The sequence below is a fragment of the Cimex lectularius genome, unplaced genomic scaffold (assembly GCF_000648675.2).
Source record: "Cimex lectularius strain Harlan isolate CLEC.00 unplaced genomic scaffold, Clec_2.1 scaffold40, whole genome shotgun sequence".
NCBI lineage: Eukaryota > Metazoa > Arthropoda > Insecta > Hemiptera > Cimicidae > Cimex > Cimex lectularius.
Window position 1 is genome coordinate 2,121,523 of NW_019392652.1, and position 25,772 is coordinate 2,147,294.

Sequence of the window (25,772 nt, forward strand, 5' to 3'; positions counted from 1 at the left end):
ACGTAACAAACAAACAAACCTACGACGATTATTCCAAATCGATGAATTGAACGTTGCATTGATAAGGGAAGCCTCGGGGCAAAGCACATATTTAATCATGATTGTGCTTGGCGTAAAGGGGATCAAAGGGGAAAATAATAACGTAAAAGGGGTAGGTAACAAAAGGTCAAACCCTCGGGGCCCATACGTGTTCCACTAGCCAAACCTCACTAGGCAATCTCTGAACATTTGATCACCTCTATAAAGTAGGCTTTCGGCGGAGAGAGCTGTTTGTCTCTTTCCGCAAACATGACTTGTGTTTGATAACGAAGTTTCATTTCGTAGAGGAAGAAAATTGTCGATTCTTTCATTTGCAGGGTTACAACTTTTCCTTGCAACCAATTCTTCAAAAAAACAAAAAAAAAACAAAGAGATAACTTGTGAGAAAGGTTAGAAATTTATATAGTTCTATATTCTCTGTGAGAAAGGTTAGAAATTTATATAGTTCTATATTCTCTATAAAAGCATCTATTCGTTTATTTTATTAAAAAAATACATGCTATCTTGGTCTTCCTATTTCGTGTTAGATGGCAGCTAAACTGATTCCTGATTCGCATGTCTGAAAGCCTGTTTCCTTCCCATTCCCATTAAAACGCAATTTCTCATTTCGTTTAATTTGCAATTTCCTAGTAATTCGCCGAACAATTATTGGGGAATAATTTCCTCATTCTGGGTGCGAATTTGAAATTTCCATGTACTAAGAACGTTCGCAAAATGTTCAAATAATAATACGCTTCGTTAAAAAAAGAAATCAGCTTAATAAAGCAATAACAGCATTTACAAAAAAAGACCTATTTACCATAACATTTAAATTTATGATAATTACACAATGTCATTTAATGAAGGAAAGTTAATTTTAAATTCTGATTTTTCGATCTCGAAGGTGGGATAATAGATCATCTTAAAAAAAAAAAAAATGCCAGCTCTTTTCAACCCACAACGTTTCGGATTTGTTTTAATCCTTCCTCTGGTGAATTAGCGCTTATACACAGAACTAATAATTCTTACATTTTTAGACAAACATGGGTATCATTAGTTATTCAAATGTCGTGAGGTGCGGTCGGGTGTGATGTAGGTCTCAGAAAAACATTTTCTTTATCGTGTCAACGTTTCGATCTTTTATTGAGATCATCTTCAGGGCTCAAACGACAACGACTCTCAACACGACACGCAAGGATGGCACAATGGTCAGGTTTTTTGGTAGTAAGGATGTAGATTTGTCCATTGTAAACACTCACACATATGTAAAATAAGTATATGAAAAACTAGTTGTAGATTAATTTAATAAGTATAATTGTTTAAAAAAACTTCCTCTGGAAAATTGTTAACAAATAAAGGGCAAGAACTACACATAATAAAAAGGGCAACACTGACTGATAATATGTCAACACAGGCACAGGACAACCGCAATAGTAGGTTAACGAATTTGCAGCCTGAGCCCCCTCGTTGTCTGTAAGCCTAAATAAAGAAAAAGCTCTTGTAAATCATTCTAAAAAAACTATTATAGTTTACCACCGTTTAAAAGGAAGACTCTAGTCAAAAAAGAAAATGCTTGTTTATGTTGTTAAAGACTTATTTCGATTAGGATGATAACTGTTTATCAGCCTGTAAGTTCACACTAATAATTTATAATCATATGTCATTCTGTTAAATTAATTTTTTAATGTATGTAAGGCAGCCCTGAAGATAAATTATAAATATAAATCGAAACGTTGGCATTAATGGAATAATCTTCATCCTTACTACCAAAAAACCTGAACGAAAGTCCCATCCTCACAACTTAAATTTGAACGGTCATCAACTCAACTACTGTGCCAATATCTGGGCTAGAAAAGAGCACTTTTTATATAAGGTACTGTACGATCCGGCCTGCGACGAGGAGTACACCATGCTAAGTACCCGTACTAGGCCATTAGGCATCAGGTTGAAGGAGATACTGGCCTGCAAGAGAGCTACAATCCCTAAAGTTAAGGAAATCAAAGAATCCAAGAAGGAACCTTGGATGCTCTCCTCAATTCCTAGACGGGTAGATATGGCGGANACCACGTGTGGGAGGGCTAAAAATGTAGAAATAACGTCCCAGAACACAACCAGAAAGATCGCCAGACTTCCTACAGAAAAGCTAATTTAAAAAAAATAAAATAAAATAAATAAATAAATAAATAAAAATAAATAAATTTATAAAACGTGAGGTGGAAGAAATGAGCAATTCAGCTAGCCGGCCGAAAAAAACATCAACAACTAAATACTGTTATTCTTTATTATTTATTACGAACTAAAAACAAGCTTGAATGTCTGGTATATTTTTTCACACATCTAATCAAATACATATGCCTAAAGCTGCTAATATAAATGCAATTATTTAGACTACGAAATTGAAATTAGCAAAATTTAATCGTATTGTTCTCACATTGAACCGTTTTCTTGTTGATAATTGGAAAATACTAGTTGCTCTCTTGGTCGTTGAATAATTTGAATACTAAATCTTTATTATGCTTGGTCCGACAGGTTAACCCGGGGTTAAATCGAAGGTTCAATATAACAGGACAACAAAGGCATTCAATTCAAGCTCCAATTAATCGGTTGTTTTGTTTTAATTGTTGAGGAGAAATAACAACATACCCAGTATTATTTAATATGTAGAATGAAACCAGAGATGGATGAATGGTAAGTTTAAATGCTAATTAAAGTATTATTATTCGTGAGAATACTTCGAAATGTTTGCTTGAACGGGTATGAAAGCATATATGGTAACGATGGTTGATAGAGAAATTAGAACCTCTTAATGCCATAACATTAATTTTGAAGTATTTTCCGTACAGCAAAATTAAAACACCAAGATTAAAAATTACATATATATGAAATAAACAAAATAACGCTTTCTGAACAAAGAAAACTATAGTGAATTTCTTGTCCTACCTTTATACAAATGTTTTCATTAAAAAAAAATAACAACTTAATTTTACCAAACCAATAATATATTTAGAAATTTTTTTAATGGAACAAGTGGATTGAAATGGACAAAGGATGCTGTTACCCTGTTATTTGATTTCTAGCCGGTAGTACAGGCAAGAGCCTGGAGAATATAGTCATCTCTTTCTCTCAAACTCAATTTCCCTCTTCCGTGTATTAAGTTATAAAGCCTTACTAGTCTGCCTGCTGAACTTTTACCAGGTGGAAAGCATAAAACAAGATCCGTGCATTTTTGGAAATATCAAAACCGACATACCGGCCTGGTAAGTCATGAAATTAACAATTACTGATATTTGTATCCATGACAAGAAATAGATATAATACACGTTTATTTTGGCATTTTGTTTTTATTATAACTCATTTACACCAAAATTTTACACAGCCACATTAATAGCTATATTGTAAATACTGTTTTTTCTTTCTGTTATTTTAAATTTGGAGCCCCGCCTCAGTTAAACAACGCAATATTTCATCATACAGTGCAATGTTAGAGGGAGCAATAATGCTACTGTTTGGTGGAAGGCGCGGTAATTTTAATTTTTCGTTTGTCAATCTCTGGTTGAATATTTTTTTCTCTTTTATACATTACAAAGTGGGATATTATATGGTGTAGCCCTTTGTGTGTCACATTTTCACAATTATATGTTCTTTTGACATTTCATGGTTGAAGCATATTTGACTGCTGCTGCCAGCTGGAACTTGAGCTGCCAGCGAAAAAATTATTTATCTCATACCCTTATTATTTATGAAATATAAGTATTGACAGTCCATTAGTTGTTGAGTTTTGAGGATTACAGGCAGATCGGCCAATGACACAAGAATATTGAGGGCTATTAAAGATGATTATTTATAGATGGTGAGATGCGGTGTGATATGACGTAGGTTTAGAATATCATTTTCTATATCGTGCCAACGTTTCGATCATTATTTAGATCATCTTCTCGTCCTGGGATTTATAAACATTGTATAAATCTCAGGGCCTGAAGATTATTTCAATTAAGATCAAAACGTTGGCACGATAAAGAAAATGTGTGGTGTTTAGTGACTGTTAGTTAATAATTATTTTGAAATCGTGAAATTCGGTCTGGTGTGACGTGAGTTGTAGGAAAACATTTTCTTTATCGCGCCAACGTTTTGATCTTTATTGAGATTATCATCTTCAGGGCTCAAAGTGTTTGTTTTCACTCACTCTCACAAGACACACAAGAATGACACATCTACACGGAAAACAAACACTTTGAGCACTTAAGATGATCTGAAGAAAGATCAAAACGTTGGCACGAAAAAGAACATGTTTTTCTAAAATGCCATACCAGTCCGCATTTTGCGATTTGCAGATGAAGAAAATGTTTTTCTTAACCTACGTCACACCTGACCGCATCTCACGATCTCCAAATAATCATTATCTAACGGTCACTAAACACCATACATTTATTGATAAATTTAATGGTTAAATTGATATGATTGGATAATTTGACTTTTCTTTCCCTAATTATCCCAGTCTATATAATCCCGAAAGGATAATCAGGCCGAACCATTACCCATTTTTTCCCATTGTCGGCTCCTTTCACATCAAAGAAGCCGACTCGTCATATAAAAATGTTTTCTGTCCCAACTTCCTTCCCCACCCATTCATAATTTAACGTATATAAAAATAAAACAGCAATATCTCACTGGTACTCACAACACGACACACAAGAATGACACATCTGCATAGAAAAATAACACTTAGAGTGAGTAAAAATATTTCGAATGAATATAAAATTTCTAGCATTATATAAATTAATTTTTTTTCCATTTCATACATGTATTTGTAAAATTTAAACAATGTTTATAAAACCCAGGCCCTGAAGATGATATCAATAAAGATCGAAACGTTGGCACGAAAAAGAAAATGTTTTTCTAAAACGCCATACCAGACCGCATTTCACGATTTACGTCACACCTGACCGCATCTCACGATCTCCAAATAATCATTACTTATAAGGTTGTTAATTATATCAATCACTTTTTCACAGTAATTACTGTAACCGGGCACTGTATTGTATCCACTGAGAATCCTAATTCTTACAAAACATTTTATTTATTTTTTATTTATACCAAAGAAATAAAGTTTCAGACGCTGTCCGTAAAACAATTCAAATATTTAAACTGCTAAACCAACAATAAAGTTATGTTTGGCTCTGGAAAACATTAGACCTACTTGAGTTTATCAGGTCACCTAATAACATTTAAAATTTTATAATAACAGAACATTAGAAGCAGAATTATTTAATGTATTGGAATTCGAAAACCTAATAAAAGTGAATTGTGAAATTGATTATGAACAAATAATTTTTTTATTACACTTGCCATTAGGAATACAATAACTATTGTACACACTACAATTTATTCTCATCCTAGATAACACGAATCAAAATTTATTACAATTATAATGTAAAATATTTGATGAAAACCGAAAAAATTATTTATAATGTAACTTTTAAAAGCCGAAAAGGTAAATGTAAACAAATTAAGAATATAATATGCATAATATCTTATATAATCGACCCACTTTTGGCTTTCAGAATGTGAACATTAAAAAGGGAGAATTAAACATTAATAAAACATTATTATTTTGAAAAATATTGTCAGAAAACTTTATATAAAATAAATATTTACAAAATATATTACTTACGCCCACATTTAAGATTAATTTTACCTCCAAGTCACTCAAAAAGGAAATTACATTACAAAATAACAGAGTGAAAAAGTTAAGTTGTGATAATTAATTAAAAGGGCAAAGTTGGTAAAATTAGTTAAAGCACGAGAGAGATTTTTTAATTGCCCAAGACTAGATTGTGTAGAACATAATTAAATATTGCTAACGTTATTAATTCATTTTTGAATAAATAATTGGTAAAACGTTTATTTCAATTTTTACCAAAAACTGTTCCTGTTGTTATTGACTTTTCTAGAACGTAAGTTGAAAACGTATTTGAACACGTTATTCAATGTTGGTAAATACAAAACGAAATAGTTTATAACGGTGGCACGGGGGAGTGCTACGATTGAAGTGCATTGAGTGCTTTCAAAACATAGTAAGTGTACATTATTATGTATAAGTTCACCTTACCCGACGACGTGCTTGCAAATCCAAAATAGTTCTTAACTTTTACAGCTGCGTAAGGAAATGTTTATAAAAAAGCACATTCAGTTTTTTCTGTTCAATGGTTATTATTCCGTTTGAATCGACCAAAAATAGGGCATGTTACATTTTTTTTCAATTTTAATCAATTATTATTAGTTACATTTATTAGGTTTCGTGGTCCACTTGACCAAATAAATTCTTTTCAATTAGTTAAGGTTTTGGTTGAGATAAAAGTCAGTATAAAAAGCGGGATTCGAACCCTCGACCTTCGGCTAAATACGCGTCTGCTCTACTATTTGAGCTATCGTGACTTCGATCCACACGGACAGCAACTTCCCATCTCAACCCCACCTTTTGAATTTTCCCCCTTTTTGTTATTTTTCATAGGTAAGGTAGTGTGAGTGGATAGAAGTCACGATAGCTCAAGTGGTAGAGCAGCGGCGTATCTATCCGAAGTTCGTGGGTTCGAATCCCGCTTTTGACACTGACTTTTTTATCTCAACCAAAACCATAATTAATTGAAAATTATTAGTTACATAAAAATAACCCTTCACATTATAATCAGAACCACTTTGAAAACATGCTATCATGTATTTGAACTATGAATACTGATGAAAAATGATAGATTTTCCAAAAAATTTAGAAACAAATTTATCAAATCGAAACTTTAAGATTATCGTCAGATTGAGTTAATTTTTATGTATTCACTGACAAAACTATTTTACCTTTGAAATGATTTAAGTTTTTTCGTCAATAACTTTTTCACCTCTTTCCCTCTACTCCCCCTCTTTCACTCTTCAATATTTTTGAAAGTATACATCATCATTTGTTGCATTATATGAATGTTTAATTGAATTGTTTTGTGGTTTTTCACTATTTTATAAAATAATGTCTGACAAAATTAAAGTATAAAAAATTTCATAGATCCATCATTGAGAAAATTATATAAAATAAAAATAAAAGAAGATTGAAAGAATATACGCTTGAAGCAAACAGATGAATCTTATTTATATTCATGGAATGAATTAAGTGTCAAAGACGCAAATCTTGAACTAGCAAATTTTCTAGGCCCCTTACCATCAATTTTCCAATCTATGCTTCATTAAATATAATTCTGTGAATAGTACATTCTTGAGAAGAGATTAAAATGTCAGGGAGTTTCAATCGGAGTGATAGCGCTCTCATCGATGGCGGTGTTTCCCGGGGAGGTGGGAAGACCCGTTAAACCGGAAGTATTTATCAAATAAATTAATTTTAATATTTTTAAATGGCTTTATTATTAATTTATAAAAATATTTATTATCTACTATGTGAAAATGTTGGCGTCAGAGCATGTTGAATAAAGACGTGAAGAAAATATTTTTAAAACATTTTCTCTGTAGGTTTAAAAAAACTTTCTGGTAGATACACTCCCTGTCTTACAAATAAAATGTAAAACTTTTTAAGTGTATTTCGTAGAGAGTGTGTTGTAAATGCAACTTTGCACTTAGATCGCTCGTTAAAAATTGTATTTCAAAAGTTAAGGCGAAAAACCCTAGACGAATTTCTCTCTCACTCTCTCTCTCTCTCTCTCTCTCTCTCTCTCTCTCTCTCTCTCTCAGGAAAGTTGAAAATTACTTGAATATATACTGATTTAACTTTTCAAGGTTAAAAAAGTGTTCCATTGTACTCCTGTTTGAAAATACGTTTTAAAACTTTTTTTTTTGTTGCACGCAAGATGGTCTGATGTCAGGCAGACAGAGACAAAGTATCGTACATAATACGGGTTTAATTTTAAAAATATTCAGGTCGGCGACTTGATCGTCAATCCTTCTTTTCTGAAGAGTTTTCTTTATATCTCATGAAATATTCAATCCGAGGATATACCCATCGCCGGCATCATATATGCGACAAACTGAAATATATACTTAAGACGCTGGGGAATAAAAAGATATCCGAATAATCGAAATTTAAAATTTGACTTTATCCTTTCTTGCTGTAAATATTATACAACATTGTTGTATTATTAATATAAGCTTGCCTTTAATTTTTTCTTGTAAAACAGTATGAAAGAACTAACAAAAATAAAATTAAATCGACTACTTTATGTACTTATACACCCAACAAAGGGAAGATAACAAATACGTTTTTTATATTTTTTTGACATTTATTCATCTCTAAAACAGTACCCCTATGTATACATATAAACGATAAACATAAAACGCTCCAGTAATATTATTACACATGAAGTGGATATCATTTTTCAATAATTTTGAATAGTTAATAAAAGGTAAAACCAAAAAATATGGGAAGAATTGCTATTTTTGTAAAAGTTATCATGATTCTACACAAAACCGTTAAATATATTACATCGTTTTATAAATCGTTTGATTTTGAGTTTTTTAAAGCCTTTTATTTGAAGATGTTTATACAGAAAATACTGAATTGTACATCGTGTGGCAGGCAATCACGTACCACTTTCAAAGTACATACATTTTAATGTACTCTTTCAACTCTTTACCTACACTTTAAAAGTGAATGAATTTATTTGCTTGAATGTGCATTATGAGATGAAATAATGAGCAATCCATCGACCCTTATTGAGATTGTTTAAATATAGATTAGTTATAAATATAAAGGGCGATGGATGAATATCGTGTACTCTACCTCTTAAGCAAAGTGAATTCCTTTCTGGTCTAAGAAAAAATGAAATCAGTTTTATTGTGCACGTTGGTGTTTTAACCATTCAATCTATAACTTTGGTTTTTTTTTTAAATTTTGTATTTGACATTGGTTTATAAACTTTGACAGGCATTAGAAGGTGGGAACACTCCACTTGAATGGAATCTATCAGAGTAAAATTAATACACATTGGATAATACAAAATTTAGACAGATAGATAGATATTCGTTTATTTACTTATCATTTTTACATACAGGTGCAACCTGACACTTTTTTATATTTTTATTAGAAGTGCGAAAGACACTGAGCTTTATAGCATTCTGCCACCTTAACAATGTAACAATTTTATGTTGTGTTTTGCCTGCTTCTGCGTTTGCGGGGAAATTTAAAAAAACCCGCTCTCAAATTAGTCCCATGGCTAATATTTTTAAATTACATGAACAATTACAATTAATTAACGCTTTTAATTGAGATAAAAAAGTCAATGGCACGAGCGGGATTCGAACCCACGATCTTCGGCTCAAAAGGTTAGGTTGAGATGGGAAGTTGTGTCCGAGTGGATCGAGGTCACGATAGCTCAAGTGGTAGAGCAGCGACGTATCAGCCGAAGATCGTGGGTTCGAATCCCGCTCGTGCCATTAACTTTTTTATCTCAACTAAAAGCCTTAATTAATTGTAATATATTAATTGGTCATGCGGACCACGAAATTAGTGAATATATGAACAATTTAACATTTGTTTAAGTGTGAGTCATCCATTTGACTGATAACAAAGTTTAAATAACTTTTATATACTGAGATATAAATTATGTATAAAAATTATATAAATCTTGAGAAACAACTTATGAATCTGAGCTAAATTGATCTCTTTTGGCATTTTAGATTCAAGCAAACACAATTTCTCCATTATTTTTTGCTAATCCCCTTGTGAATTCACTGTTAACGATACCTGTTTTAAACTGATATTTCAGTCTGTTCTTTTAAGTAAGTATTAGAATATACAGCTACATTTTTCACCAAAAAACTATTTTGTGAGCTGTGAAGAAGTGTTCCGCGAGCCTGGTGCCGGGCCTTGAGGTTAATTTCATTGAGTCTTCTTCTTACAGACCTGGAGAAAATTTAAACATTTTAGAGTTGTCTTATCAGATTTTTCTTATCTCATTTTCTCTTATTTTTTCGGTTTTGTAGTTTGATAACGGATACATCTATGGTATTTCACTCGTCTGTTGCCGTGTACACTTAATTCGACCGGTCCTGGCCTTGTAGTGTTAAGCCCTGTTTTTCTGAAACACCGAAGGCTTCTATTAATGCTTAAAATTGAAAAAAAAGGACAAATATGATTTTCTTTTCAAAAGTTCCCGTTCGAGGAAAGCAAAGTGTTTCAATGTACCCAAATGAACTAATCCTTTTAAATTAATCACAAAAGGATTAATTATGCGGGACCTCTGTCCTACAGAGAAGGAAGTTTTGAAGGCCTGACCCATTATCAAATCGAGCTTTGTATTTTTGGACTAGTTACTCCGACGTAGATTTCATGCATATTAAGCCCAAGGATTTCTGATATTTTCTCCCTTAAAGTGACAGACCAGCCACCTACTCAAGTTCGATTTTGTTAAATTAATTTGCAAGCCTTGACATTCAGACCCGGGTTGCCCTCATTTGACCAACAAACATGGTTTCGTTCAAATATACCGTCCATTGAGAGTTATAGTGACATTCAATTAGGCACATTAAATTAATTTAACCAAATTGTGAGGCGAGTTTTACAACTCGTAGGCTCGAATTTTTGAAAACAAATTTGAAATAACAGTTGCAACAATAAAATCATTTTCTATGTACTTTTAGATGATAACGTCGGATGAGAACAAATCAAATTTGTTTCTAAAAAGTTTTGTTCAATGGAGCGCGTCAAAATACGTACGTTCAAGATTGGAAAAACTCATTTCTTCGATAAAAGGTAGAGTCAGCAATTGCTTGCTCAGTTTTTTCGGGAGGGGGGAAGGGTATCGTGAAAAAATGGCCAGAGGCAACGGCGAGAATTGAACCCACGACCCGGGGTCTACGAGCCGAGAGTATCTCACGCTAGCAACTCGGCTACCACGGCCCCGGTAAGGTAAGGTTGTAAGTTTGATAAATTCTATTATAAATGTGTAAATTTTTTGAACTTTATACATTAAAATATTTATTTGTTTTTAGTGTCATTACATTGTAACAAAACTTGCTCGGTGAAAAATTAATTCCATTTTTTAATGCAGACTCAGTTTCCACCTGAAAATTCATATTCATGGATTAGACGTTTGAGACGATATATTTTAATTCTTAGAGGCTGTATCAACAATTTTTTTTTAAATCTTATTATAAGTGAGAACGTAACAAAACGTATTATTTTATATTTCTATTTTAGATTTTATTAACTAGACCAGGTTTAAGCTTATACGTGTATATTTTCGGTTTCTACACTCGTAAATGTTCTGGCAAGTGAAAAGGTGGAGTCGTTTGTCATTTTCAATGAAAATGCAGTTACATGCAGGGTGAAACAAAGCGCTATGGTCATCCACTTCTTCGACTTTTGATTTGTCTCAGACAGAAAAGATTTTGTAAGAGAGTTATTATGGTCATAGAGAGGTATTCTACTTTTAAAACATCATATACATTAATGAGCTGTGGACGGTTTATCTCAGAATCAAGGGCTCTTTTTGAACAAGCTCAATGTGCTAAACCCATCCAAAAACATTTGCGGAGATGATGGGTTTTCAGAGATTTTTTTTTTTTTTAAAGAAATTTAGTATTGTAATACTTATTGACATTTTAATCCCAAACTGTCGGTGATTAATTCATGGCAATGCTAGGATTAATATTTAGTCTGGCCTAGGTGTGGGGCTTGCCAAATAAAAATTCGAACTTAAACGTTTGAGCACATTAAGATTTGTATTTTTTTAATGTAGAAAGTAAATTTGCTAGTAAATTACAATTAGTTTGATTCAAATATTTTATTTTCCGAGTTTAATATTTTAATTTATACTTTAAGGCAAATTTAATTGTTGTGACCTTTAAATAGAGAGTTATTCTTTTGTTCAGCCGAGAAATCACAAATGTAATTTTCATTTATATTTTTGTATCACTATTATACCTGGGCAACAGTACTGTTCTATTTATTCAGTTTTATATTTTTTTCTTTGCGATAAAAATTTAATAAATTATATATGTATTAGTCACTTCTCTCATTATTGCATATTTGTGGTAGCCCAAAAATAGGTTTTTCTGGTTTGAGGCACATTCCATGGTATAACCTATTAATTTTAAATGCCATCATAAATTCAATATTTAATTATTATTAAAACTAATATAGCATTATTCGTTCATTGGAAAACTGTCATAAATAGTACCAGAAGATGCAGTGAATTTCAGTTAGTTTGTATAAAAAATCAGTAAAATAAGAATGCTTCTTTGTCGTAAAAAATGACTTGATTGATGACTTTGAATTTTAAGTAAAAAACCCTTACGGTTATACATAATTGATTATCAACAAAGTGTAATAACCATTAGTAAAAAGTGGACCGAGAGTGTTGTTTTCTCCGATATAAAACTCGTAAAAATCCCTGCGATTCTTTCTCAGACAACTGGAAACTTGAAAGTAAATTTTCTTCATTGTTGTTTCATACGTAGTAAGTTTAAACTGAAAGAAAAAGTTTGTAATTAAAAATTCCTTTTTGCCACAAGATTACAATATTAAACGATCTGTACGAGCGTGTAAGGAAGTGAAGAATGTTAAAGAAACGAACGTTTATTTTTTATCAAAGCTGTTCATTTTGAAGAATTTATCTCAGAAAGATCAGAAGAATGGATTTTCAAAATGGACCCTGATACACATCTTTTGGCACATTGTTACATACATTAAATGTAGGTAATTTTCATATATTGTTAATAAGTAGAGACATAGTGTTAATAATCTTTTCTGACAAAATTCCATTCAAAATCTATACAAATGTTCATTTGATCGTATCTGCACATTTTGATATACGTTTTTATCCTCGGTCTTTGAGACGCAATTTGGCTTCTTAGCAATTATTGTGTTGAGTTCGACCGACTTAAATTAGTCTTAATCTCATCTTAAACTTTAAGATAAAATTTTAAAACTTCAGTTTAAATTGTTTCATTATCGCCTTTTAACTGACGGAACCGATTATTGATGTTCAAGCTAACATACCTTAACGGAATTAGTCAAGATTTGATGCCAATGTTTGATATGTAACTCTTTGTATTGATGAAATGTTTATAACTAAGAATTTGTACATCTTTTCAATTTCCTCTCAAATTGTTATTAAAATGTTGAAATTTAGTTATAAGTAGTTAAATTGTGAAATTTTCAGTTGAGCAAACAAACCTTACTTTTACTAACAATTCAGATAGATAAATAATCTTTCTTTCAATGTAGATGAAACTGCATGTAAAGTTTGATCTTTTAGAAAAATAGGTTAGAAAAGCTACTTAGAGGAAGTCCATATAACCATATGAAAATGCATTCAAGAAAAGAGTTGTATTTTCATGGAAAATTGATTTTTAAGCTTTTGGATTATGTTGAAGACAATGAGTCCCAACCGATGGATCTTTCTTTCAATGTAGATGAAGTCAAACTGCATGTAAAGTTTGATTTTTTAGAAAAGATTGGTTAGGAAAGCTACTTAGAGGAAGTACAAAAATGCATTAAGAAAAGAGAATGTTAAGATGGGAAGTTCGTGTCCGAGTCGATCGAAGTCACGCTAGCTCAGGTGGTAGAATAGCGGCGTATCTAGCCGAAGGTCGTGGGTTCGAATCCCGCTCGTGACATTGACTTTTTCATCTCAACTAAAAACCTTAATTAATTGAAAGGTATTAATCGGTCAAGCAGACCACGAAAACTAGTGAATTAAGAAAAGAGTTGTTTCATAGAAAAATAGATTTTTAAGCTTTTGGATTAGGTTGAAGACAATGAGTCCCAACCTATGTAACTTTCTTTCAATGTAGATAAGTCAAACTGCATGTAAAGGATTATCTTTTAGAACAGATTCGTTAGAAGAGCTACTTAGAGGAAGTCCATATAACCATATGAAAATGCATTCAAGAAAAGAGTTGTATTTTCATAGAAAATTGATTTTTAAGCTTTTGGATTATGTTGAAGATAATGAGTCCCAACCTATTGATCTTTCTTTCAATTGTAAATCTTTCTTTCAATGTAGATGAAGACAAACTGCATGTAAAGGATGATCATTTAGAAAAGATTGGTTAGAAAAGCTACTTAGAGGAAGTACGTATGACCATTAGAAAATGAATTCAAGAAAAAAGTTGTATTTTTATAGAAAAATTTATTTTTAAGCTTTTGGATTATGTTAAAGCCAATGAGTCCCATCCTATGGATCTTTCTTTAATGTAGATGAAGAGAAACTGCATGTAATGGATGATCTGTTAGAAAATATTGGTTAGAAAAGATACTTAGAGAAAGTACATATAACCATATGAAAATGCATTAAAAAAAACAGTTGTATTTTCATAGGATTGTCATCAGAAGGGGGATAATCGCTCAACAGAGAAAGCTTCTGTATGCACCTTTTCACTGCTCGTATTGAGGAACGACAGGGAAGGAGTTTAATAATTGAAGTGGTTCCCATGTCCGAGTAGGGTTTGAACGATAGGACGCAACATTTAATCAATCGCTGTTTACAAAGGAACGCGTTTGTCTGGTGAATTAATTTTTTTTAAAGGTGCCATGTTTTGTTTCCACTGTAAATATAGTACATAATATATAATATAAAATAATAAAAAATTCCTTATTAATAAATACAAGTACAACATTATACATTCCTATCTTTACGTTAATATAACTAAATCTACATATATAGACTTACATCTGCGTACGTCAAACATTGATCAAAAATCATATTAGAGAAATTTTAACAAAACAGACATTAACATTTGAATTACTATGTTGTATTTGGATTGCCAGGCGTTATGACAGTATTTAACAGTACAGAAATAAAAACGGTCCTATAGATTATTTAAAAACCCTACTGGTTTGAATTCACAACCAACAAATTATTTAAAAATAAAAAAGCGTTTATCTATAAGACTGGTTCTGATTCTTTCCCGTTGTACTTTCTGTTTATTTACTTTTAGAGATTCCAATTTAGACTATATAATCTTGGCGGTTACTTTTTATTTAATATCACCGTTTGTTGATTTTTGTAATAGAAAGTTACATTTCCTTCTGTTTTTTTATTGTTTCCATTATGCTCAGTTGTAGTTATGGTACAGCAAACGTTTTCTTTATAAGAATTCATTGTTTTTAGAAAACCATAAAGAATACAGTTTGTTACTAGCAAAAATTTAAACCGGGTAAACACTGTGTAGTAAATATTATTAATTTTCTCAAAGGCTCTATGCAGCCATCAATTTAAAATTTAACACATAATGTTTATAAACGTTTACATCATTCTTCTATACATTTGTGTAAAATTTATTGACCATTTACCACTGTAAAATTAACTATAGTAAACAAATATAATTATAATGTTAATTAAGAAGTATAATACCATAAACTTTTTATTGGCTTGTATAACCTAGTGTATGTATCGCTCAGTAATGCCACTAGGCCGATGTAATTGGCACTACCTTATCACTTCATAAACACTTTCTAAGTCTCGTTTGCATGAGTGTGTGACAGTGCAATGTTACACATGGCGTTTTTTTTGACAATAAATTATCGATAGTCGTTAAAATGCACGACGAAATAATCGGAGTTTTAGTGGCTGAAATTGCCAAAATTTATAGTAAAAATGTTCAAACAAATAGAAGAGTGGGAAGAAGCAAAAGCTCGGCTTCATTCCTCTTGATTCTCTTTTTAAAATCAGAACATGCTTCCTTTCACATACAGATATGTCGTCTGTACCCCTCGAGGAATTCTAAAACTGACATTTTAACGATATTGTTATATATAGAGTCAGAAATAGATTTTGTTATGTAAGCATTTATGGCATTGGAATCAAAATAGATGTTGAGGTGTTAGGGGGTTAGAAAACAGAAAACCTTTGCATAATAACAAAGTGTTTTATACTGTGAGGTTTCGATTCAATGTAAGTTGCATCTTCAGTTACCTTCATATTTCCATGTTAAATTGTGATTTCGTTGCAGATTTGTCTTTGTTATTTAGGCATACTTATTTTTCACGGAGCTATTCAGTTATTTTTGTTTCAGACTAGTACGAGGATTCTACGTTACCCGTTTGTCGGTATGTAGTCCTAAGTAGGGTAATTTATGTTCTAAGGACGATTTTTTGAAGCAACATCATTACAAAACGAAAAAAGTAGATAACGAACGCAAGCGAGCCGTTTTTGTTGAGTTTATTTTTCCAGACGTTTGTTATTTCGCCTCGGTAATAACTCTGGCTCAGGTTCAAAGGTCGGTTTAAAGACGCCCTTATAAGCCACCTTTCCACGCGATTATCACGGAAAAGAAAATGCGAACAATTTCTTCATCTCTGGTGAAAACGATTTTAGTCGAGATTATCTGAATAATCGCTTTTCTTATAAAATTTTGAGATCTTGCATTCTAAAATTTGTTGGGGAGTTCAAATGACAGGTGTATATTCTAAAGGAAAACGTAAAGAAAGTTTGTTCCTTTTTTCCCCTTTCCACCACCCCGCCGTTCCTGAGGAAGACCCGATACCGGCGGACAAACTCTTTAAGTTAACTGAATTTATAAATCTAAGTGGCTTCGTATAAATGGGATAAAATTACTTCCAAACGATCTTGCCTTCAGGCGAGATTGCTAGTCGGTTTTCAAGGGTATAATATTTTTATTTTAAAACCTAAACAATAGATCTTAGGGGCGTCTGTGGCCGCAACGGTTTAGGCGTTGACACGGCGCTCATCATGGTAAGGTGAAGGTCCGGGTTCGAATCCAGCGGCCCTGCATTCGAAACGGACATACTTACAAATGGGCTTTTTTTCGAAAACACCGGCACCCCGAGGGTTTATATGACCTTTGCTAAAAAACCGTCTTCCCTTGCTGGTTTCCCCTTGCACACTTACATTTTCGTGATTTTCTTTTCTATATATTGATATTATCTACAAATTTCTATGTAAGAAGAGGAAAACAGCCCGGAACCCTAAACCTAAATCTATGTTTAACTATGCAATAAATAAATAAATAGCGGTAGTAAAACTCTAAAAATAACAACAATATTTAAAACTTAGTAAGCAGAATAAATAGGGGCTTGTTCATTTAAGCGTAGTTGAGGCCAAGTCTTTTAGTGCTGCAAATGATTTGGTATCACAGACTCGTTTATGGAGATTAGGCGGCCATTCTGCTGAGGTGATTGTCTTTCGCAAACGTTCTTTTTCTGAATTGAATTTGGTACAGCTGAAGAGTTCGGCGTCTTCTTCAGTGCTGCAAACGGAGCATAAAGAAATGTCTCTTTTCGTAAATTTATGAAGTTTGCGTTTCCATGTCGTCATAGTTATTGGTTGGTCCAATTAGTCGGGTTGTAACCATTTGGCTTTTTGTCTCCTTAAAACGCTGAGGAAAAATCTGAATATCAGCCGAAACTTATTGCTGTTTTTCCATCTTTCTTGCCATGATTCCCTTGTCATCTTTCCCAAGTACTCGTTCGCCTCTTTTCAGTTGCGCTTCAGAAGTGTGTACCTTCGGCTTTTATTACAATTTAAATATATCTTTACATTGATAAACGACTGAGTTGTAATCCCTAAACAAGGCTGAAAAGACAAAAAACATGATAATTAACAAAAATAACTAATTGACCCACAAGGAAAATTAGATATTGAAAAGAAACTTTTAATTTCTAAAACTATAATAAGAGGTCGATGCACGAACAGTTGTGAATTGCACGGATTCCAATCCCCAACGTCTATCATCTATTCAATCGAAAAATTCTCCGTCAAATTATAAATGCTTCTTTTTATGTTTCAAATCATACCATTCATAACGACCTTCACAATCCGTTTTCCCATGACAATTATAGTCAGCAAAACAATCATAAATAAATGGGTAACCACAAAAATCTTCTACTATAAAAATTATCAATTCCAAATTTACCGGAAAATCCTCCATGACGATTGAACCAAGGGTGGCGCAAAAACTTTTCATTGAAACAATGACAAGGTTTCAGTGCGTAGAAGTGCTCTCACTGAGCAAATTTGCTCATTAGTAACTCATGTAAACTAATCAGCATTAGAACGTTTTTACATAATACATAAATTTGTTGGATTTATTTAATTTATTACCATCTGTGCCAAATAAAAATAAGTCGAGCAAACGGTATAGTTATGTACAAATCTAACAGATCTATCAGACCAGGAGGATAAGGGGAGAATCCTTGCAGTGCTGGAACTATCTTATATTTAATTGAGGGAGGATTAAGAAAGGAGGTCACTAGGCCATCGTCATTCTAAACGGCGTGGAGAATTACAAGGGTGTGACGATGAGGAAAGAGATTAGTTATACAATATTTGTAGTTGTAAATAACCAATAAAAGCAATAAAAAGGTTTACTGAGGTTTAGGTGATTTTACATTAACAAATCCAACATTTCATAAGTATACTGCATGTAACAATATTTATATACACATCGATTTTTGTAACCGAAGTGTGACAATGTATATTTAAAAGATTCGCTAAAATAATTTATAGTTATTGTCGACCAACCTGTAACCAATACGGCCAAAAATCCGTTTTCCACAGGATAACAACCAATTTCACAGTACAAGAATTGTCCATCAATCACTGGAGAATTGATGATCTGAGGCCTACGAAAAAGCTTTGTTCAAACTTTATCAACCCTATTGACAACATGAGGATTTAACTGCAAATAAGCCTTGAACAAGAAAATTACATGCAACTTCCGGTCGGATGAAAAAAATGAACTAATGTTTAATTATGAATCATTAATATTTAATAAGTAAAGGTGAATTGATGATGATGATAATGATAGATACTAGGAAATGGGAGTTTTTGTACGCCAAGCACTGCAGACCTTTGGCTTATTGCACTTTCCCAGTTCAGTGCAATCGACTCTATCCTTTTCCTAAAACGTTCTACGTTAATGACTGTCATTGCTGCAATTCCATTCCCTGGGTTCTTACCCTAGGTTATGTCTCCATTGAGCCATTGCTTTGCATTCGACGATGTTATGAGTGGCTGTTTCTTCTTCCCCATTACATAATGTATTTTCCAGATGCCAGGGACCGGTAAATAGTCTTATTATACCTCTGAGTTTACCCTTCTGTATCTAACTGTAGCAGTGATTTTGCCAGTTTTGGTGAGGGATGTTTACTTTGTGTAACGTAGAATTTATCCACTTCTCCATTTGTCTTTTTTGGATCCATTCTGTGATGGAATACTCTGAGTTTGTTTGTGTTATCCCAAATATAGAATCAGGGCCTATATTTGGTATTGCAGATCCTCTTCTGGCCAGGGCGTTTGCTTTTTCTTTACCCGAATTTCCTTTGTGTCATGATACCCAGAATATTATCAGGTTATTGTTTTTTCCAGGTTTTGGAGCTTTTAGATTGGGATTCGGGTTGTGGTTTTCAAAAATACAATGTTATAATATCAACGCCCAAGCTGTCGATAAGTTTTATTGCCTTCTTCAGGGGATCTACAGAGACATAGGGACATAATCATTTAGATAGTTATAAATCGTATAAATAGTTATAAAATATCAGTTTTTTGTTACTTACAGATACAATGTCAAAACTTAAACACATTGCACATTATACGATATGTATACAAACAAACTATATACATATATAATAAATAAATAAAATAAAAACCTCTTCTTAACAGCCTCTTACATATATAGGCATTTTTTTAAAACCAGTAACAATTACTTAACAATTAATATACTTTTGGTGCATAAATATCACTGGCGTTTGACTAGAAAATTGTGTTTATCACGTTATCAGGTGGGAGGTTACCCTCACTATCAACTAATGATAACAATCATTTCCCACAATTTTTAAAAACAAGATCTTAATTTCTAATACATTGGTAATTCTATGTTATCACAGCCTGTTATAATATATAAATAAATAAATAAATAGATAAATAAATAAATAAATAAATATGTACGCAAGTATTGTTACGATCTTTTGAGAGAGATCTTATATTTTTCTAAAACACACAACAAACATTGGCGATTTTAGATTCTTTCACAGATTAATTTTGATTTGATTTTTTTACTTGTTATTTTGAGGCCAGTATAAACTCTTTTATAATTTTTTAAGACACAACCATTCTAGTTCTAAAGACTGAAATGTACTTTCTTAATGAGTTTGATTACTCATGTTACTTGTACAAAAAAATCTTGATCCTGATTATTCATGTGTTTTGGTTTATATATGGTGGCTTTAGTGAAGTATACTTCATTTTGCTTATTACATTTATTAGGTTTCATCACATTTAAAAAATTAATTAAATTGAAAGTATTTATTTGTTCAAGCGGACCACGAAACATAATAAAATATGTAATAAGCAAAATGAAGTATACTTCACTGAAGCTCTCCGTGGCCATTTCATTTGTCGCCGAGAATCAAATAAATTACACGACATTTGAAAAATGGCAAAAAGGAGGAAAAATTCAAAATGTGGGGTTGAGATGGGGTGCCCGAGTGGATCGAAGTCACGATAGCTCAAGTGGTTGAGCAGCAGCGTATTTAGCCGAAGGTCGTGGGTTCGAATCCCGCTTGTGACACGACTTTTTTATTTCAACCAAACCCTTAATTTAAAATATTAATTAAGTGAAAAGCCATTATAAAATGTTGTAAATAGTGGTTCTAAGAATGGTTATCTCATTACTGGTGAAATGTAAACATATTTTTTGTGTGTAGTATTTATGCTTTATTTTTTTTTAAATTCTTTGAAATATTTATTTTGTTAAGCATATTATGTGGCTGCTGTGGTTGACTCGTACATTCGATGCTTAGTTCGAATACATGCATTCTTCATGTAATTTTGATTTGAAATAATATGCAAAATTATTTCACCTCTAATGTATAGCAAATTGGTTGGTAGTCCCATCGCCCTAAAGAACCAGCGATTAATTGGATATTAAGCTATTATACATTACAGTAAAATTTTTATAAATACTTACAAAATTTAATTATGTTAAACTGAATTGAAATAAACTTTGCAAAAAGTTGACTATGCATGTTGAACAATTAAATAATTTTTTTAAAAATATTTACGATGGTCTGTAAATGAATGGGAATTGATAAATGGAACGTAATTTAAAATGTGGTTGGTACTTTAAATGAATCTACTATTGTGATTTAAGAAGAAGAAGAAGAAGAAAAATAACTTTATTCTGGGACTGGTGGCCCCTAAGAATAATTTACATGAAATAAATAAAGGAAATTCTTTCTATGAAGTTAAAAGTAAAAAAAAATATTAAAAAAATAATAGAAATTTGGCACAATGTATAGCAGTAAGGCAGGCCAGAAGAGAATATTAAACAAAAATAACAAATGTCAACGTGAGGTCTCTGCTTGGAGGGAGAGGAGGTGATTATACAGGTGGGATTTAAAGGAGGAATAGGAGGCAGTGTGAATAGAAAGAGGAAGGGAGTTCCAGAATTTAGGGGCTCGGATCAGAAAGGATCTTTCGAAGGTATGGGTTGTATGTTGCAGAAGGATAAAGTCGATTGGGGATGAGCGGGTCTTACGAGTGAGATGTGAGGAGTTGAATTGGAGGGATTCGATGATGTAGGAGGACGACGAGTGTGGATGGACTGGAAAAGAAAGCAACGTAGGAAATATTGTGCACGGAAGGAGTGAAATAGCCAGGAAAGTTGGAAATACAACCTCGACACCCGGGATCCCCCTGGGGTGCCGTACACAAATCTTACTCAACAATTAATAATACGCTTCAGTAGCGCGTTTTCCCCTTCCGAGAGACCACCGAATGCCATAGAGCTGTAGTCGAGGAAGGGCGTTATATGGGAAGATACAACGAGTTTGAGGGTGGAGAAAGGTAAGAGAAGCCAGGACCGACAAAACAGGCTGAAGGAGGCAATGGAATGGCGGGAAATTTGGGAAATGTGAGAATGCCAGGAAAGGTTTTGGTCAAAGACTACTCCCAGGGTTTTAACCGAAGAGCAGAAGGGGATGGGATGGTTATTTAGCATGAGAGGTAGGATGTTGGGGAGGGAATTGAAAAGTTGCCTGAACCCGATAATTATGGCGTGGATTTGGACGGATTGAGGACTAGGGAATTTTTATGGGCCCATTCTTTGATGGAGTTTAGGTTCTTCTTTTTGGTTCTTGAGAATGGCCGAGTGAAGATCGGAAAGGTGGAAGGATATGTATTTTTGGCAGTCATCGGCATATAGGTGACAGTTACAGGACTGGATGGAGTCGGGCAGATCATTGATATAAATGGAAAACAGGATAGGAGAGATGCTAGAGCCTTGGAGCACCTCAGATTTTAGAGGGAGGAAGGAGGAGGTAAGGCCATTGGGAAGGGAGACAGCTTGGTGGCGATTGGTAAGGTAGGATTGAAACCAACGGATGATGCTGGCGGAGAAGGAAAAAGATTGGAGTTTAGAGAGGAGAGAAGAGTGAGGGACAGAATCGAAGGATTTAGAAAAATCAAGAAGGACAAGTATAGTAGCTTTCCGTTGGTCCATTTCTAAGTGGAGGTCACTGGTAATTTTTATTAATGCTGATTGAGTGGAATAACCTTGGCGGAAGCCAGATTGTAGGGGGTTGAGAAGATTAATTATGATAAATTTATTTATTATAAATTAATGTTCAAAAATATCTGCTAATGTTTAGAAAATTTTAATATTTCATCAATTTCATTTAGCAAAATCATAACCTTTCAAATTTGGAAAACCAGAAATTTGGGATTCTACATTTAAAGTTTATTTACAAAAGTAGCGTTAATTTATACGAAGAACATAATAACTTATTTTAAATAAATAGGTGTATAAATAAGAAAACTTGTTTAGAAAGTGTAATAATGAAAAATTAATTAAAAAGGGTGAATGGATTTACAGTCTTTTGTTGCCATTTAGCCCTGTACTTTTAAATTTTTTATTTAAAATCAACCGAAAGCTATGCAGGTTTAACATGCTTGCCACTGAATCATAAAAAATTTTGTTTTCCGATCAATAAGACCTAGTTGCAGACATGTGATCTTTATTCGTCAGTGCAATTTTATAGAACATTAGCCAAAGTAATAACGGTATTTCAAGAAAACGGGATGGCTCTCGGTATGTTTCTCTAACATAGTATAAATTTTTTCCTGTTGGAGTGGAAAGCAGGACAATAATGTTGAACTTGGCTCCGGATTGTGGTACGTGATGTCCGCAGTATTAAACTTGGATGTTCCTTCCGAAACCCCATTTGAGCCGGCCCCTGAATTCATTTGACAATTCTAGCCTACAGGCCGAGGTGTTATTGTAAATCGTATTAATTTAATTATGTTGACAATCGTCTAGGGGAAATTAGTTTCTGGTCGGTAATCCTTCATAAAGTCATAAATATGCATGTATTGAACTCAACTTGCTATTAAGAATTAATAGTTCACAAACTTATTTAAATAATTGCAAATATAATTGGTTCTATATTTTACAGATAATTTATTGTGTCATCGTTAGCGAATATCTAAAAAACAAAGGGATAATTTCCCCAATTTATAGCACGAAAAGCAATATCCAGTTTACATATGCAAACATATATTGTTTCTATTTGTAGCTTGTTTTCAAATTTTAAGAATAATTTACAACTGTTACGATTTGTGAACTTTAATTAAGTATAATTAAATTGTCTCTTGCCATTAAGGTGGCTTTGCTCCAACTGGAAATTCGGCAGATTTTGGCAGTGTTAGCCGGTATTCGAGAGAGTAGGTTTCTGTGGATTATTGTCTCATAAATATTGCATTGCTTGATTGATCAAAGTTTTGCCTCTACGTTTGTGGGGTTGTTTTCATTATATATAATTGTTTGTTTGTATTAATTGTCCTCGTTTTCGTTTTATTTCTTTTATTACGGATAGATAATAAACCCGGTTTAAACATCTCAATCTTACTTTCATCAGCACAAAACTATCACTAATTCTGCATAAATGATCATTCCTATAGAAAATTTAGAGCATGGAAGCTGCAGGTAAAAGTTAAATGAGTTAATTAAGTAAGACATTTATTTGCTTTTAAGTATATAACTAACTGTACGAGCCCTAACATTAACACATGTATCATATTACTTTTATTTAAATTTGATACACAAATTTGTAATTAGTAAAAAAAAGTTATTGGTAGTTAATTGTGGGAAAATTTCAAAGATCTTCTTTTCGAATTTAATGATGAAAATCGCTTCCCATTAGCCTTTCGGGACAGCCTATTTATCACTGTTAATTAAAAATTAATGCTATAATTTCTTCGCTGTCTCGTAGAATCTTGATGACCGTATCAATCCGACAAGCACTCAACCGTTTAGTGACATGGGCGAAATATTCATGGCTTTTGATTTAATTACCGAACAGGGGCGTTCAAGAGGTTAAGAGGCACGAGATCATTATTTATTTTGAAAGATGAGTCGATATCGTTTTAGGTATTTAGTCATAAGCTGTGAACCGTCTTTTCGATCAAAATCTCGTCTCATGAATGACGTTGGGTGAAACAATTCGTCCCTGTTACATCGAACTTTTTACATCGAATGAACAAAGAGAAGTTGAATTCTTTTTGGCATTATCAACCAATCTACGTGAATGCCCATGGCTCAAAACAACCCGGCTAACAGCTTGCATCTATTAACCAAACAATAAAATTAAATTTATTTAGAAATCGTGAGATGCGGTCTGGTGTGATGTAGGTTTCAGAAAAAGGTTTTCTTTATCGTGCCAACGTTTCGATCTTTATTGAGATCATCTTCAGGGCCTGGGATTTACAAACATTGTTTACATATTACAATTTCATTTTGGATGTGGAGGAATTTATACAATGCAAAATATCTATTTTATATATTCAATCAATATTCAATTTTTTGCATTGTATAAATTCCACATCCAAAATGTAATTGTAATATGTAAACAATATTTTTAAATCCCAGGCCCTGAAGATGATCTCAATAAAGATCGAAACGTTGGCACGATAAAGAAAATGTTTATCTAAAACCTACATCACACCAGACCGCATCTCACGATCTCTAAATAAATATCGATCAACGGTCACTAATCACCACACAAAATAAAATTAAATTTTTTGTCATATTTTGCCATCATTTACTGAAATAACTTCAATAAAGTATAGATTTAATTAATGTAATTTCGCTGAATATACTAGCGGACGCTATAATATTGTCTGAATTTGTATTATTTATTAGTTCTTCAAGAAAAATTAATTGATTAATAAATTCGACCTAAATTAAATTAATAGATAATAACGGATTTTTGTAATACTATATCTTTAATATTTATCTTTGAGAACTATTATTTCTGTTATTAACACAATAAAAATAAAATTAGTGTGTAATTGTTTTTAGCTATACATAGAGAGTTAACCATTACCTGCAGGCTTATTCATTTAAAATTTGACAACTAACGAACTGAAAAGGTTTTTTTTTCATAATTTTATTTTATAGAAAAACACCGTGTGCAGAAGAAGGAAATCGATCTATTCCACTAAGGGAGGAATAACCCTCCCCAAAGTATTCCCTTTAGAACACAAGTTTTCGGCCGACATAAACAACGACCAATGGACTGATTTAATATTTTAAAGAAGACATATGACAGGTTTAAGGAAGGATTTTAAATAAGCGTTCGTTTGTTTTATCACGAATTGACTCGGCTGGATATACTGAGTCGTGACCTTATGACTTACATAATAGTTTCTCCCTGAAGACATGATGTCATGGGGAAACTAGTTACAATTATAGCCCCAAGAGGGGTTTCAATTAATAGTAGCTCCTATCCCTCGTTTTCT

At 32.7% G+C, this 25,772-nt stretch overlaps 1 protein-coding gene across 3 annotated transcripts in view; it reads right to left on the reverse strand.

Annotated features, from left to right (window-relative positions):
* The window catches only part of LOC106670140 (potassium voltage-gated channel protein Shaw-like), a 268,915-nt gene that overhangs the window by 206,378 nt on the left and 36,765 nt on the right, over window positions 1-25,772 (reverse strand). The gene's annotated exons all lie outside the window — the stretch shown is intronic.